This window comes from Lemur catta, chromosome 1 (genome assembly GCF_020740605.2).
Source record: "Lemur catta isolate mLemCat1 chromosome 1, mLemCat1.pri, whole genome shotgun sequence".
In the NCBI taxonomy this organism is placed as follows: domain Eukaryota; kingdom Metazoa; phylum Chordata; class Mammalia; order Primates; family Lemuridae; genus Lemur; species Lemur catta.
Genome location: NC_059128.1, coordinates 129,013,074 through 129,026,584, shown reverse-complemented (window position 1 = coordinate 129,026,584; position 13,511 = coordinate 129,013,074). Strand labels below are relative to the sequence as shown.

At 41.0% G+C, this 13,511-nt stretch overlaps 1 protein-coding gene across 2 annotated transcripts in view; it reads right to left on the bottom strand.

Annotated features, from left to right (window-relative positions):
- PTER (phosphotriesterase related) overlaps positions 1-12,343 on the bottom strand; it is a 53,293-nt gene extending 40,950 nt beyond the window's left edge. Inside the window, exons 1-2 of one of the 2 annotated variants that reach the window (XM_045534069.1) lie at positions 12,218-12,343; positions 10,553-10,644 (exon numbers count right to left, since the gene is read on the bottom strand). The gene's annotated coding sequence lies outside the window, so the exon portion shown is untranslated. The remainder of the gene's footprint in view (positions 1-10,552; positions 10,645-12,217) is intronic. The other variant, XM_045534068.1, reaches the window with a different exon arrangement.
- Between the last annotated feature and the right edge of the window lie 1,168 nt (positions 12,344-13,511).

The following is a 13,511-nucleotide window of genomic DNA, read 5'->3' as shown; positions in this document are numbered from 1 at the left end:
CAACAACTAACGCTCAGCAGTGAAGCATTTCACTTCTCAAAAGGTCAGTGCATTTCGTACTAAGGTCTCCCTACAAGCCTTAATTGAATATTTGTCCTTGCACAAGATGTTAAGTTTTTGTTTTGCTTTTTCTTTTTGTTTGTTTGCTTAGGAATCACATGACAGTAATAAATTGGGTTAGTCCCTCTCTGTGATATACCAAAAAAAAAAAAAAAAAAAAGCAGACATAGTCCCTGTCTTCAAGGAGTTTACAATTTAATCAAGTTGACAACGAATTATGTACAGTATATAGGTAAACACAATGAACACTCTTGTGCTAAACAAAGTACTCTGAAGTATCTGGCATTACATAGTGGTAAGAGTAACCAAGCAACGCTTCCTTAAAGAAGAAATGTTTGATAATCAACTAAAGGGTTAAATCTATTCAGCATAAGGACTTTGAAGCATAAATGGAGGGCATGTTATTAGGATTCATGAGTCTGGCTGGCATCTTTTATTCAGTAACTGTGGGAAGAAGACAGACCACCAAAGACACTAGCAGTGGACACAGCCACATCCCCACCCCCCCCAAAAAAAAGGGAGCAAGAAAAACAAAGCTCTCCCCTGCAGGTGCTTCTGCTGCTCTGAGTGGAGAGAGTAGAAGCTGGACCTTGTTCTTTACTGCTAAGAGAAGGATAAGCAGAGACGTTCTCCTGAATCATCAGCTAAAAGGCCAGAATAAAAGAAACTCCTGTGCAGAAAAGCACTGTGCAGCCCCCCAAAAATCTTCTTGATTTGTTTTCTGTAGTTGAAACCCTTGTGTCCAATGACTATCAGGTACCGGTGACAAATGGCACATGCTGCACAGACTAGCAGGGTATTGTGTTCATTTGAGGGGCCTCTAATCTTCTGGCATTCTCTGGGGACACCACAGGAGAACTGCGAACGGATTATCGGAACTCTCAAGGAACCCTGTGTGCTCAGTGTGTAAGTGAGAACAACATCACAGCCAACATTTAGCACGATCTTGCCCATAGCACGATTACACAAACAAACGTTTATGGACGGGTGAATAAATTAACCTGACTGGAAAGAATGCACAGGCTTCAGAGCTGCTTTGGGTCTAAAAACACCAGTGAACGAACCTGTCATACGTGTTCTCCGGCAGCATTAACAGCAGAAGGATTAATAACAGGAGACATCTCTTGTACTATTAGAGACTTACCTGCCTTTTTGGTTATCGCAATCGCTGCATTCTAAGGGATAATAGTCGCTAATTTTCCCTTTCTCAACTTGTGGGAGACCTCAGAACTACTCTGGGCTCAGTTTCCAAAATAGAAGTAATAACATTTTTTTTAATTGGAACACAGTGAGGATAAAGACATGCTCTCTGCGTGCTCAAAGCTACTGTTACTAACAAGCTGCACAGCAATATAGTATAAACTTGTTATGTAAACAAAACTAGCTGTCCTTCCTTTCAGGTTATTTTTAACTTCACAGGTAAAGTCTCTCTGGCATGAGCTATCCTATTCTTTGAGTTCTTGTTTTGGCATCACCTGAAATTAAACTCGCTTTTCTTAGCTGCTTCTTTATAGTAACTCATTTCATACATTTTTCATTAAGTGTTAATATCAAAAGGTACTTTTATTACATTTGATTATCAGTTTTTATTTTATTATAATATAGCATTCATCATTTTATTATTGAATTCAGTGTTTATTATTTATTATTATTAGACAAAATTATAGATTAAAAATCAAGAACTTGGAATGTTTAAACCCACATATATGTGCCATAAGAAAATAATACTATGTATAATGTTATACATATTAATGTATATACATATACATTAATTATAATATATGATGTATATATGTATATTATATAATAGAATATACATATTATATGCATATATAATAAATATGTATAATATCTTTTTTATTTTTTTTCTATTTTTTTAATTTATTTTTATTTCAGGATATTACGAGGGTATAAACATTTTGGTTACATTTTATGACTTTGCCTCACCCAAGCGAGGATTAGAGGCATGCCCTTCCCCTCTACAATGCTTACCGCATCCATTAGTTGTGAATTTACCCCCTCAACCCCTAATCCTTGGAGAATATTCCTACCATGTGAGCCCCACAGTGTTGGTCAGTTAGTGCCAATTTGATGGCGAGTACATGTGGTGCCTATTCTTCTGATCTTGTGATACCTCACTTCGGAGGATGGTTCTAGCCAGGAGAGTACAAGAGGTGCTAGACCACCGTCGTTTCTTATAATTGAGTAATATTCCACCTGTATACATACACCAAATTTTAATAATCCACTCATGAATTGACGGGCACTTGGGTTGTTTCCACATACTTGCAATAGTGAATTGTGCTGCCATAAACATTCGGGTGCAGATGTCTTTATTATAGAATGACTTTTGCTCTTTGGGGTAGACGCCTAATAGTGCTATTGCTGGATCGAATGGTATTTCTATTTTTAGGTCTTTGAGGTACCTCCAAATTCTTTTCCACAGAGGTTGCACCAATTTGCAGTCCCACCAGCAGTGTAAGAGTGTTCCCGTCTCTCCACATCCTTGCCAGCATTTGTTGTTTTGGGATTTTTTGATAGAGGCCAATCTCACTGGGGTTAGGTGATATCTCATTGTGGTTTTGATTTGCATTTCTCTAATGCTTAGAGATGTTGAGCATTTTTTTATATGTTTGCTGGCCATGATTCTGTCTTCTTTTGAAAAGTTTCTGTTCATGTCCTTTGCCCATTTATTGATGGGGTTGTTTGAATTTTTCTTGTTGATTTTTCTGAGTTCTAGATAGATTCTTGTTATCAGCCCTTTATGGGATGTGTAGAGAGCAAATATTTTATAATTATGTATAATATTATTATCTTGACACTGCTTATAAAAATAGTTTTTCTCCCTCTCTCATTTAAATGTATTAAAGGTAACAGAAATAATTCCTGATTCAATAGGTTAATTCCCTAATTCAATAGGTTAATCTTTTACTGATACAAACAATAGTCACAGTAGCTATAGAGCATCTTGAGGGCTACCAAAAATTAATGTCAACTTGCTGATTTCAAAAAATGGAAGAAGGGACACAGACGAGACAACTTAATGCTCTTCTGAACATACCACTCTTTTCCTTAGAGGAAGAAAAGCCAGAACTTTACCAACGGCACAGATGTTACAAACCAACTTGATATGTGTCTTTGGGCAAATCACTTAAGTCTTGGACCTTGGTTTCCTCATAAATAAAACAAAGGAGTTGAACAAAGTGATCTCTAGAGTTCCTTCCAGATACAAGTTCCCTGATTCTATGTGGAGAGGTGTTAAATGGCCCGTAAATGTCCCCTGCAGTGGTTTCGCCATTAGTTCAATTTGTTTAAATATTAAATAAATGAGGATATATGTGTAGCAGAAAATCAGACAGAACATTTCTTTACAAGGAGCGTGAACCCTATTGACATCTTTCCCGATACGGATTCTTTTTCTGATGTCCCATTAGGCAAACCATACTCAAACAAACTGTATGACAACATTTACTTTACTATAAATGTACTATACACAACAGACTATTACTAACACACAAATGAAACAAAAATACCTCACAGCCCAGAAGTTCCAGGTTGTTAATTATTTATTAACATTTGTTATACTGCTTGTGAATAAGAATAAAATAGAAGCACAAGTATAACGGTGGCTTTATTAGCCCTCAAAGAAATGATGCTGACTGCCTGAGCCACTGAACACTGTTGGCTCTTTTCCAAATAACAGCTTTGGGGATCTATTATCTGTCTTTGTACATATGTATATGTGTATATATACATACAGACACACATACATACAGAGTTTTCCCAGTTTCCAGTCATCCCAGTACAACTACAGAAACTGTTCAGAAAATTTTGTGCCAACTTAACCAAGAATAATTTTGTTCTTCAGTGGATGGTGAAATAAGTTTAAAAACACAATAATCTGCTAAATTTTTGCCAGTGTTTTCAAAAAGTGATACATATATATATATTTTCCACTGGTGGTTCGAACCGATTTTAGGTGGCATATGGGCATTTTTAAATACTTTAAACATTTATTTATTTTAATGTGTTTTAGAAAAGAAAGTAATAAACACTGCAAGCCTGTGATTTCATAGATATTATTGCTTAGAGATGGGGCTAAAGCAAAAAAGTGGATTGGTTTAAAAAAATATACCAAGTAATTAGTGGTAACGGTAGTATTTAATACATAGGCATAGCAAACACTCTTGAAGATGTTATGAGAATAAATCAAGGTTCACAGGAACTAATGAAAATTATACTGAGTCTGTGAAAATTAAAGGGCATATCAACATCTCCACAATGTTTTGTCACACTGTGGTCCCCAACCCCCGGGCTGAAGACTGGTACTTGTCTGTGGCCTATTAGGAACTGGGATGCACAGCAGGAGGTGAGCAGCGGGTGGGCCAGCAAGCAGGGAAGCTTCATCTGTATTTACAGCTGCTCCCTGTCACTCACATCACTGCATAAGCTCCGCCTCCTGTGAGATGGTGGGGGGGGCATTAGATTCTCATAGCAGCATGAATCCTACTGTAAACTGCACATGCAAGGGATCTAGGTTGGGCACTCCTTATGAAAATCTAATGCCTGATGATCTGAGGTGGAGCTGAGGCAGTGATGCTAGTGCTGGGGAGCAGCTGCAGATTCAGATTATTGCCAGCAGAGAGGTTTGACTGCACAATAAATGCAATACTCTTGAATCATCCTCAAACCATCCTCCCCTCCCCCTGCTTCCTCCCAAGCTGGTGGAAAAATTGTCTTCCATGAAACCAGTCCCTGGTGCCAAAAAGGTTGGAAACTGCTGTTATAACACATTCATTTGCTTTGGCCTAGTAAAGAACTAACTAACTCCTTTTTTGGCATTAGCATCCCTCTCACCTCATCAGAAATATAATCTAGACTCCTCATTAGGCAGAAAAAGCTATTATCGAATTTTATCTCTCAGATCTTTTATTGATCCTATCATTGTTGACATTTTATTAATAAATGATGTTGGCTTAAAATATAAATATGATATATTGTATAGAGATTAAGACATTGTGGTCAGACATAGTACAGCTACTTACTAAGCTTTCCAGTATTTACAGACTAAAACTCTAAAGTTTAATACATCATTGACTAGAAACAGAAACTACATGTAAGATAGAAACAATATTTTAAACTTTCATTAAAACTAATGTGAAATTATTACATTATATAGGAATCATTAGTATAAACTTATTTTGGCCAAGATATCACTAACACAAAAATAAAAATAAAGTGGAAACAGGTAAACAAAAAACTATAGTGTCGCTACATAATGCATGATGAAAATTCCACATAAAAAGTCTTTTACCACCCTCCTTTGTCCTATCCAAAAAATAAAAAAGAATTTAAAAATTAATCCTTTTGACCTTACTATAGCAAGAATAAATAGTAGCAAAGGTCCATGAAGTATCCCTAATGCTAAGAAACTGCATATGATCTTTTATACATTATAAATCTAACAAAGAAATCTGATGGACTAATAGCACTATAAGAATCTTCATGGAGATCATTTTAAACTTGGAACTCTTAGCTTGATAGATTTTGATCTCTCTACCCAGATATACTTGGAAGAGATGATGAACATCAAAAAGGAGCATCACAACCATATTGCAAGAGCCTTCCCCTTCCCTGTACATCCATAAGATCAAATATGCCCGCAAAGTCAAAGGCTCAGTAATGTCTGTATTTGAAATAGCAGATTCTTTCCTACTTGTGCACTGAGTGAGCTGCTCCAAATTTTGAGCACACAGGAGAGAGAGAAACACTCTTGAAGAGGCACCTTAGTGAATGATAATGGGGCAAGCTCCAAGCAGCAAAGAAGCAAAACAGAATCTATGTCAGGCCTGAGACTTCAGCAGAAATGTGAGTGGGACTCCCAGGTGAGACCCAGGACAGTTTCTAAACCTAGATGCGAAGGCTGGGAGAACTTGGATGGGCCTTGGCCAGGACAGCAGCAGACAGGGCTTCGGAGTGTCACTCCTCCGAACAGTCAGGGGACAGCTTTTCTGCCTAATGTCAGCCTGTGAGATCCCTCTTGCAATAGCAGAGGACATTTTTATAGAAGGTGTCGGGCAGAAGGCGCTAGCATTGGAGGCAAGTGGCCTTTTCTTAAATTGCTGTGTTCAGTGTATTTCTGCAGCAGCTAATGGACAGGCTCTGAAGTCAAAGACTGAAGTTGGCAGAAACTGCAGCCTGGGAACCTCCCTAACTAGGAGAAAGGCACTGATTCATGTCCTATGCCAGAGAATGACAAATAAAAACATGTGTCAAATAATCTAGGCCAAAACTAGGAAAGATGCTCTTGTAGCCATTCTTGGATAAGGGTTTCAACAAGACTTTTCTATGTCGCAATTGGTAGTTAAAACCACACTCTACCCACACATGTATTGTCTCACATATGCAATGTATACCTTATTTAATCTGTCCCTGAACAATTATCAAATTTGGTATCACAGGAGGCTGTATATTTCATTCATTTCTTATCTTTTTAAATTTTTATTTAAATTTTCAAATACGGACATTTTCAAAAATTCACAAATGTAGGGAGAATGGTATAGCAAACTCTTATGTATCCATCATTCACCTTCAATAATAAATTCCAATTTAAAACAGATTTTAAAGGGAAAATTGTTTCACAGCCCATTCAAATCTCCAAATTATTACTTACATACTCTTATATACATAACAATTGTCTAAGGATTTCTGGCTATCAATTTACTATAAGAGATTTTTTAGGGATTAAAAAAGAAACCCTATTATTCTGTTCTGAAGGAACATTGTAAAGCTTGCTAGAATCAATGATGGTGTGCATTGCAGATATAGATACATGATGTCAAACTGAGGGCTTTTATGCCTTCACATTTTCCAATATTTCTTTGAATATAAGAGCTTTTCTAGCTTCTTGGATGCACAACTTTCTTTAGAGACTTTTTTCTTTTCTTAGACATCTTCAGTTGATAATATGGGGACAATAATATCCATTTAAGCAACATGAGCACAAGATGCCACCTTATAGGGAGAAAAGCGGAGATAGGACCACTGTATATGCTATAGCCTTTTGCCCTTTTTGATGGTACAAGAAAGTATACAATCTAATCATAGCAAGTTTTTTATTCAGAGAGGAAATTGTGGGTAAAAGTATCTGTAGGTTGTTATAGCAAATATTTGGATGGTTATAGTTCAGATGGCAAGGTACACTTGATGTAATAACGTGGCTTCAACTTCTGTCTAATTATGCCGGTGTTTCAAGTCTCAAGTGTTAAGCGCTCCTCCAAGTAATGTTAAGAAGTTCCTCAACTGAGTGGATCCTCCAATGACTTGAAGTCATCACTTGATGGCTCAAGTTATGAGAATCAAAGAAACTAACTCCTCAAATGGTAGTTTCCAAAGAGACCATAACTATTGTAGGGTAGCATGACGGGCTAAATTGTGTCCCCCCAAAATTCATGTGTTGAAGCCCTAACCCTCAGTGCCTCAAAATGTGACTGTATTTGCATCAATAAATAAGGTCTCTAGAAAGGTAGTTAAGTGAAATGGGGTCAGTAGAGTGGGCCCTAATCCAATAGGACTGGTGTCCTTAGAAGAAGAGTTATAAGGTTAAGCCTCCCAGTTTGCGGTATTTTGAGATGGCAGCCCCAGCAAACAATACAGTCAGTAATGGAGGTAGTCCAACTGAAGCTACAGAAATGGCTCTTAATTAAATCTGGGGGTTCTGACCCCCCTAGAAATTGAGAAGAAAATCTATTGAAAGGTCTAGCCAGGAATGTGCAATTCAACCTAACCCTTTGTTAATAAATTTTGATGACAATCAGATCCAAATAAATACTGAAGTCAATGATGTGTCAGGGAATAATAGCAAAGCCTCTTGAAACCTTAAGCAGATACCATGCAACATATGTAGAAGCTTTATGACGTGAAATATCCCTGGACTGGAGGTCAGTCATTATCTTTTCTCCAGACTTTCAGAGAGCAAGACTGATAACATTTAACTTTTCAGATATGTACGGAATGTAATAGATGAGGCAGGTAGAAATGTGAAGGTATAAACGTGAGATAACTTCTCGAGTTGATGAAAATGTTTAAAATATTTTAAAAATCAATACATATATAATTTTTTAAATAGTAGGCAACACCAAGAAAGAAATCTTCATTGCTACACAATAATATTGAGGATTTTGGTCACAATGGGCTTTCGATTACACAAAAGAGCATTCAATTAACAACAATATTTACCAATATTCTCTCAAAGTGCTTTTCAAACACCAAATAATTACCCAATTAAGCCACTGCAAGATAAGCTGTTATTACTCTGGATTTAGTGAAAGGGACTAATAATTACTGTTTTAACAGTTTCTGTCAAGATAGTTCACTGTATACACGGGTACATCCCACCCTTTAAATGAGTAAGGAACACAAAAAAACAAAAGGCTGATTATCTAAGTGCATTCAGTGGAAGACCGAGATGTCTAAGAAAGAACTAAGAGCCATGACCTGTGAAAACAGAGAATTTAATATGCAAAGCAGAGGCTACAATTGGCAGAAGGCTATTTATGAATCCTGCCAATACTCGGTATTGCAGACTGACAATAGAGAATCTTCGGTCGTGCCCTGAACAACATAATTCATCACACTAGTGCTTGGGGCAGTCATGTCCAAGCAATTTATCATCATCATATCATTCGTCTGAGTATGAGAGGGGGAGAACTTTGATTGTTAACCTCTAGGGAGACTGGATTTATAGCCAGCATCCCTAAGAATGCAGCACGTCTCTGCCCAAAGCAAAATGCCCCTTGCTTCACTTCTGTTTAAGTCAGAGTAAAAGCGTGAACACACTGCTCCTAGGTCACTGAGAGAAAAACCTAGGTCTGATACTCTTGGATCCAAAATAGAATAGCCAGGAAACCTTTTAAAAATATTCTTTGAAGCTGTATGAAAAACAGAAATTAGTCAATGGTAAGTCTGGATGATTCATTTCAAATGCCCTTTGGTGACAAAATAATTTCTGAAATGCAACCACTGATAACTGCATTTGGGAAGAATCATCTCTTCACAACTCATCCACGAACATTCCTCTATATTGGAAAACTTGGAAGTACATTGAAAATTTTAAAAAATGCATACATTGTGTTTTTCAAAGTAAAAATGAGAGCTTTGATTTCTATCCCTTCCAGGCACGGAGCCTTTATATATTTTACATTTTAACACCCGCTGCCCTTATGGAAGGTAATTAAACATCTAAATGGCATTCTTACCACCTTTGATTAAAATTATGAAGCTCACTGGAGCATTATGGGAACCAGGGCACCTGCCATCTCCCCACAGTGGGAGAGGCATGAGTCACAAGGCATGTCTCGTACAGCACCTTCCCAGAGGCTCTCAGTGTCATCTGGGTGTGCATGTGGCATGCATGTAACTCACACCTTACCCGAGTGTATGGACGAGGCAGGCTCGGCCAGGCTGTGCTGCAGTAACACACAAATCCCCAAATCTCAGGGTCTAAACACAACAAAAGTTAGTTTCTGGCTCGTATATGCCTAACACAGGGTGGCAAGGGGCTCTATTCATTGCTGTCACCCCGTGACTCAGGGTGACAGGGCCACCACTGGGTGGTCATTGTGGCAGAGCGGAAGAGGTTGCGAAAAATCTTTCACTGGCCCTTGAAACTGTCACCTGGAAGTGACACGTGTCACTCCACTTACATTTCATTGGCCAAACAAGTCACTTGGCCATGTTGGCCAGGAAGGGGACAGAGAAATAGTCAACACTGATTACTCTCCCACGCTGAGCAGGCAGAGGTACATGTACTCAGGCGGATACAGCTTTCATGGAACAGGTAGTCAGAACCACAGAGCCAGCTTATGCCAGATGGGACCAGGTGTCTTATTTTTCTTACTCTTTTCTTTTTTAAGTGAGGGAGGATGTCTATGAATGAGAAGACTTTTGTTATAAAAGTCTTATTAGAAAAACCTGGGCCACCCAACATACACTAGAAAGAACAGCTACAGAAAAACAAAATGAGGCCACAATTGGTGTATGAAAAAAATAGTCAACAACTATCTCAGCCAAGTTCCTACGGCGGCTGAGCAGGATAGAGATTGATCAGGAAGTCTCAGTACTGTTACTGGATGGTTTTCTGGGTTAACCAGGTGGAAGCAAGGTGGACACTTCCCAAGCTTTTCTCATGCTATACAGTTCATCATTTTGTCTTCCAGCTTCATTCCAGAAGCAATCTATAAAACGCCTGCTTAGGGATTCTTGACTTCCTATAATCACAAGGATCCTGTCTATGGCCAAGACCCAGACCAGGAAGGCACTAAGTACACAGGCTTGTACCTCTCCAGACTCTCAGTCTCCTACCCGTTATATATATGTGTTCTCTTGTTCTCTGCTCCTGTCCAGCTCACAATTTAATGACTCCCACTTCAAATTTGCCATTTTTCTTGATCACAGTTCCCTGCTTACAATTCGTAGCTGTTTGTTAACTTACCTATTTGTTGGCTCCTTCTTTGTTTCCTCTGGCTCCTCTACCCCCAACCAGATTATAAATTCCAAGAGGCTGGCATCATCATTTGTCCTGTTCTTAGTGGGTAAAAAATTCATATTTATTGATTGAATGAACAGACCCTTTCTGATGACCTTGTAATTTCAACTTTATCATTAAGTGGTACAATCAGGGTCTTATTTTCAAAAATCCATAGATTAGATTGAGTAGAGACCTAGAGATCAATTACCTTTTAAATCTGCCTAGAAAAGATATACAGCCTAGCTGAGTTGCAGTGGCTCATGTCTGTGATCTTAGCACTCTAGGAGCCCAAGGCAGGAGGATCGCTTAAGGCCAGGAGTTCGAGACCAGCCTGAGCAAGAGCGAGACCTTGTCTCTACAAAAAATAGAAAAATTAGCTGTGTCTGGTGGTGCACACCCATAGTCCCAGCTACTCGGGAGGCTGAGGTAGGAGGATCGCTGGAGCCCAGGACTTTGAGGTTGACGTGAGCTATGATGAGGCCATTGCACTCCAGTCTGGGTAACAGAGCAAGACTCTGTCTCAAAAAGAGAGAGAGGAAAAAAAAAAGATAAATGAAATGGAAATATATTTTGCTATTGTATTCCCAAAATCCATATTACATATATTCCAGTAACTTGTATAACGCTAAAGCAACATCCAGACTCCACAAATGAAAGCATAATTTCATAATGTTACACTATGTGAATTTGGTGTTCAAATTATCCTTTTAAAAATTACATTACTATCTTTCTATCGACAGCAAGTTGTCTGATCTGTTTTTCTTTGCAGGGTGCACTGAGATTTCTTTTTGAAGGGGGTCTAGTTATTTCTGGCATTACATCAGACCTTTAGGCTAACTGCTGTACACTCCTACTGTCTATGTAAAATAAAATGTAACTGGTCAAGTAGGTGTCACAAGTCCCAGAGCTCTTTTGCTTACAGATGTATATATTTTTTTTTGAGATAGAGTCACGCTCCATCGCCCTGGGTAAAGTGCAGTGGCGTGATCATAGTTCACTGCAACCTCAGACTCCTGGGCTCATGAACCTCCTGCCTTGGCTTCCCAGAGTGCTGGGATTACAGGCGTGAGCCAGGGCCCCAGCCTTTTTCTAACTGATATTTACTCCCTATGACAATGAATGCGACAATCCTTTAGGACAGGAATAAAATCTTGTCAGTTTCCTCCACTGTCGAGGTGATTTGAGGACGCGTGGACTCGAGTTTCTACACAACGCAAAAGTTCAGCAATGTCCCCATAGTGGGTGTCACTCGCCCGAGGCATCTTTACAAATATCCCCCCACAGCAGGGCTGTGAGGGCCCTTGCTCGCATCCCTAGGGAGGCGCACCTAAGTGTGTTCGGAATATCTTTGTGATAGAAACGGCGGGGCTGAGGCCTGAGTCTTGGAGGTGCGATAACAAAAGTTAGGAAAAGAGAAAGAGCAGGCCCCCCAATGACACCCCCCAGGGAGTTCCCATCCAGCCACCCTCTGGCGTCTAAAGGCACACGTCGCAGGACTTCAAGCAACACGCCCCCTCCGAGCCCGGGCTGCAGCGTCCCCAGGGCAGGCCTCCGCGGGGCTCCCGCGGGGGATCGCGCTCGGAGCCCTGCAGCAGCGAGTCCCCGGCGTCGGGTCCCCACCCCTCCTACCGGGCCCACAGCTCCTGCGCTCGCTTCGGCTCCCGGGCGCCTTCCCGCCGCTCGCCGCGCGCCGCCTGTTCCCCCGGAGCTCTCGGCACTACCACGGTCCCAGGCCTTTTCCGTGTCCCCACTGCCCTCCCCCTTCGCCCTCCCTTCGGGTCTTCTCCCCGCCCCCGCCTGGGCGCGCCCGGCCACGCCCCCACCCCTCCTGGGCCACGCCCCGCTCGCCCTAGGCCATGCCCTGCACCGGCCCAGGTCACACCCCAACCCCAGTCTAGACCACGCCCCTCAGGCCCTTGCCACGCCTCTCCCTGGTCCCAGGCCACGCCCAGCAGGTCCCTGCCCCACCCCACCCGCCCCCGGGTCCGGTCTGGGCTCCAGGCAGCTGGCGGGCCTAGTTCTCAGCCAGTCTTACTGCCCTGTAGCTGCAGAATCGCTCAGAGGCTGGCGGGGAGCCCACTTCTTCTGCACCCGTCAGGGTTGGGTAACCTGCGGCCTTCTGATCTCAAGATTGTTCTTTTTTAAGCACCAAAGGAAGCAAGAAAAGCGTCATCTACCCCTGCTGCACCCCTTTTAATAAAAGGATTTGTTCTGTAAAATTTGGATTCAGTCAAAAGGCCGCATTTAAGGTCATAGCAGGTCACGTATGGCCTTAGGGCCACAGGTTCCCCACCTTTGGGAGGGGCTAGATCCCTGAGGACAAAAGAAGTAGCTGCATATTCCCCAGAATGGAGCCTTTTGGAGCTCCTTCAGTTTTCTCCAAAGATATCAAATCAGAGATGGCCGGGCTGGCAATTTTGTGTCACAATAGGCTCTGGGTCCCCGTCCTGAATGTAGAACACTGGTTTGTATTCCCAATTCTTTTGTTTCATGTCCCTGGGCCTGAGTTTTCACCTCTTTAAAATTAGAGTTCTGTGTTAGAGCACTCGGACTGGCCCAGGACTTTATGTGACTGAAATAAGCTCAATGAATGTGTGTGAGTCTGTTGGCACACGTGGGATTAGGAGAGGGGGCCACACACAATAAGGAGAAATACCTGTAAGTGTCGTAGGGGCAGGATTTCCCTCCACCCTCTGAAGGTTCCTGAAAATTAGCTGCCAGAGGCAGACCACAGGAGGAAAGGCATACACGTTTACTGGATCATAGTTTTATGAGACACAGCGTACTTCAGAATGGAGACCCAAAGATGCAGGGGAGAGTGTCCATTTTTATGTTTGGGTTCAATAAAGTATGGACGGCTGTGTAGGATTGAACAAAAAAGGGTATGATCTAATGCTAATAGGCTGAGAAAACCCAGCAAGGC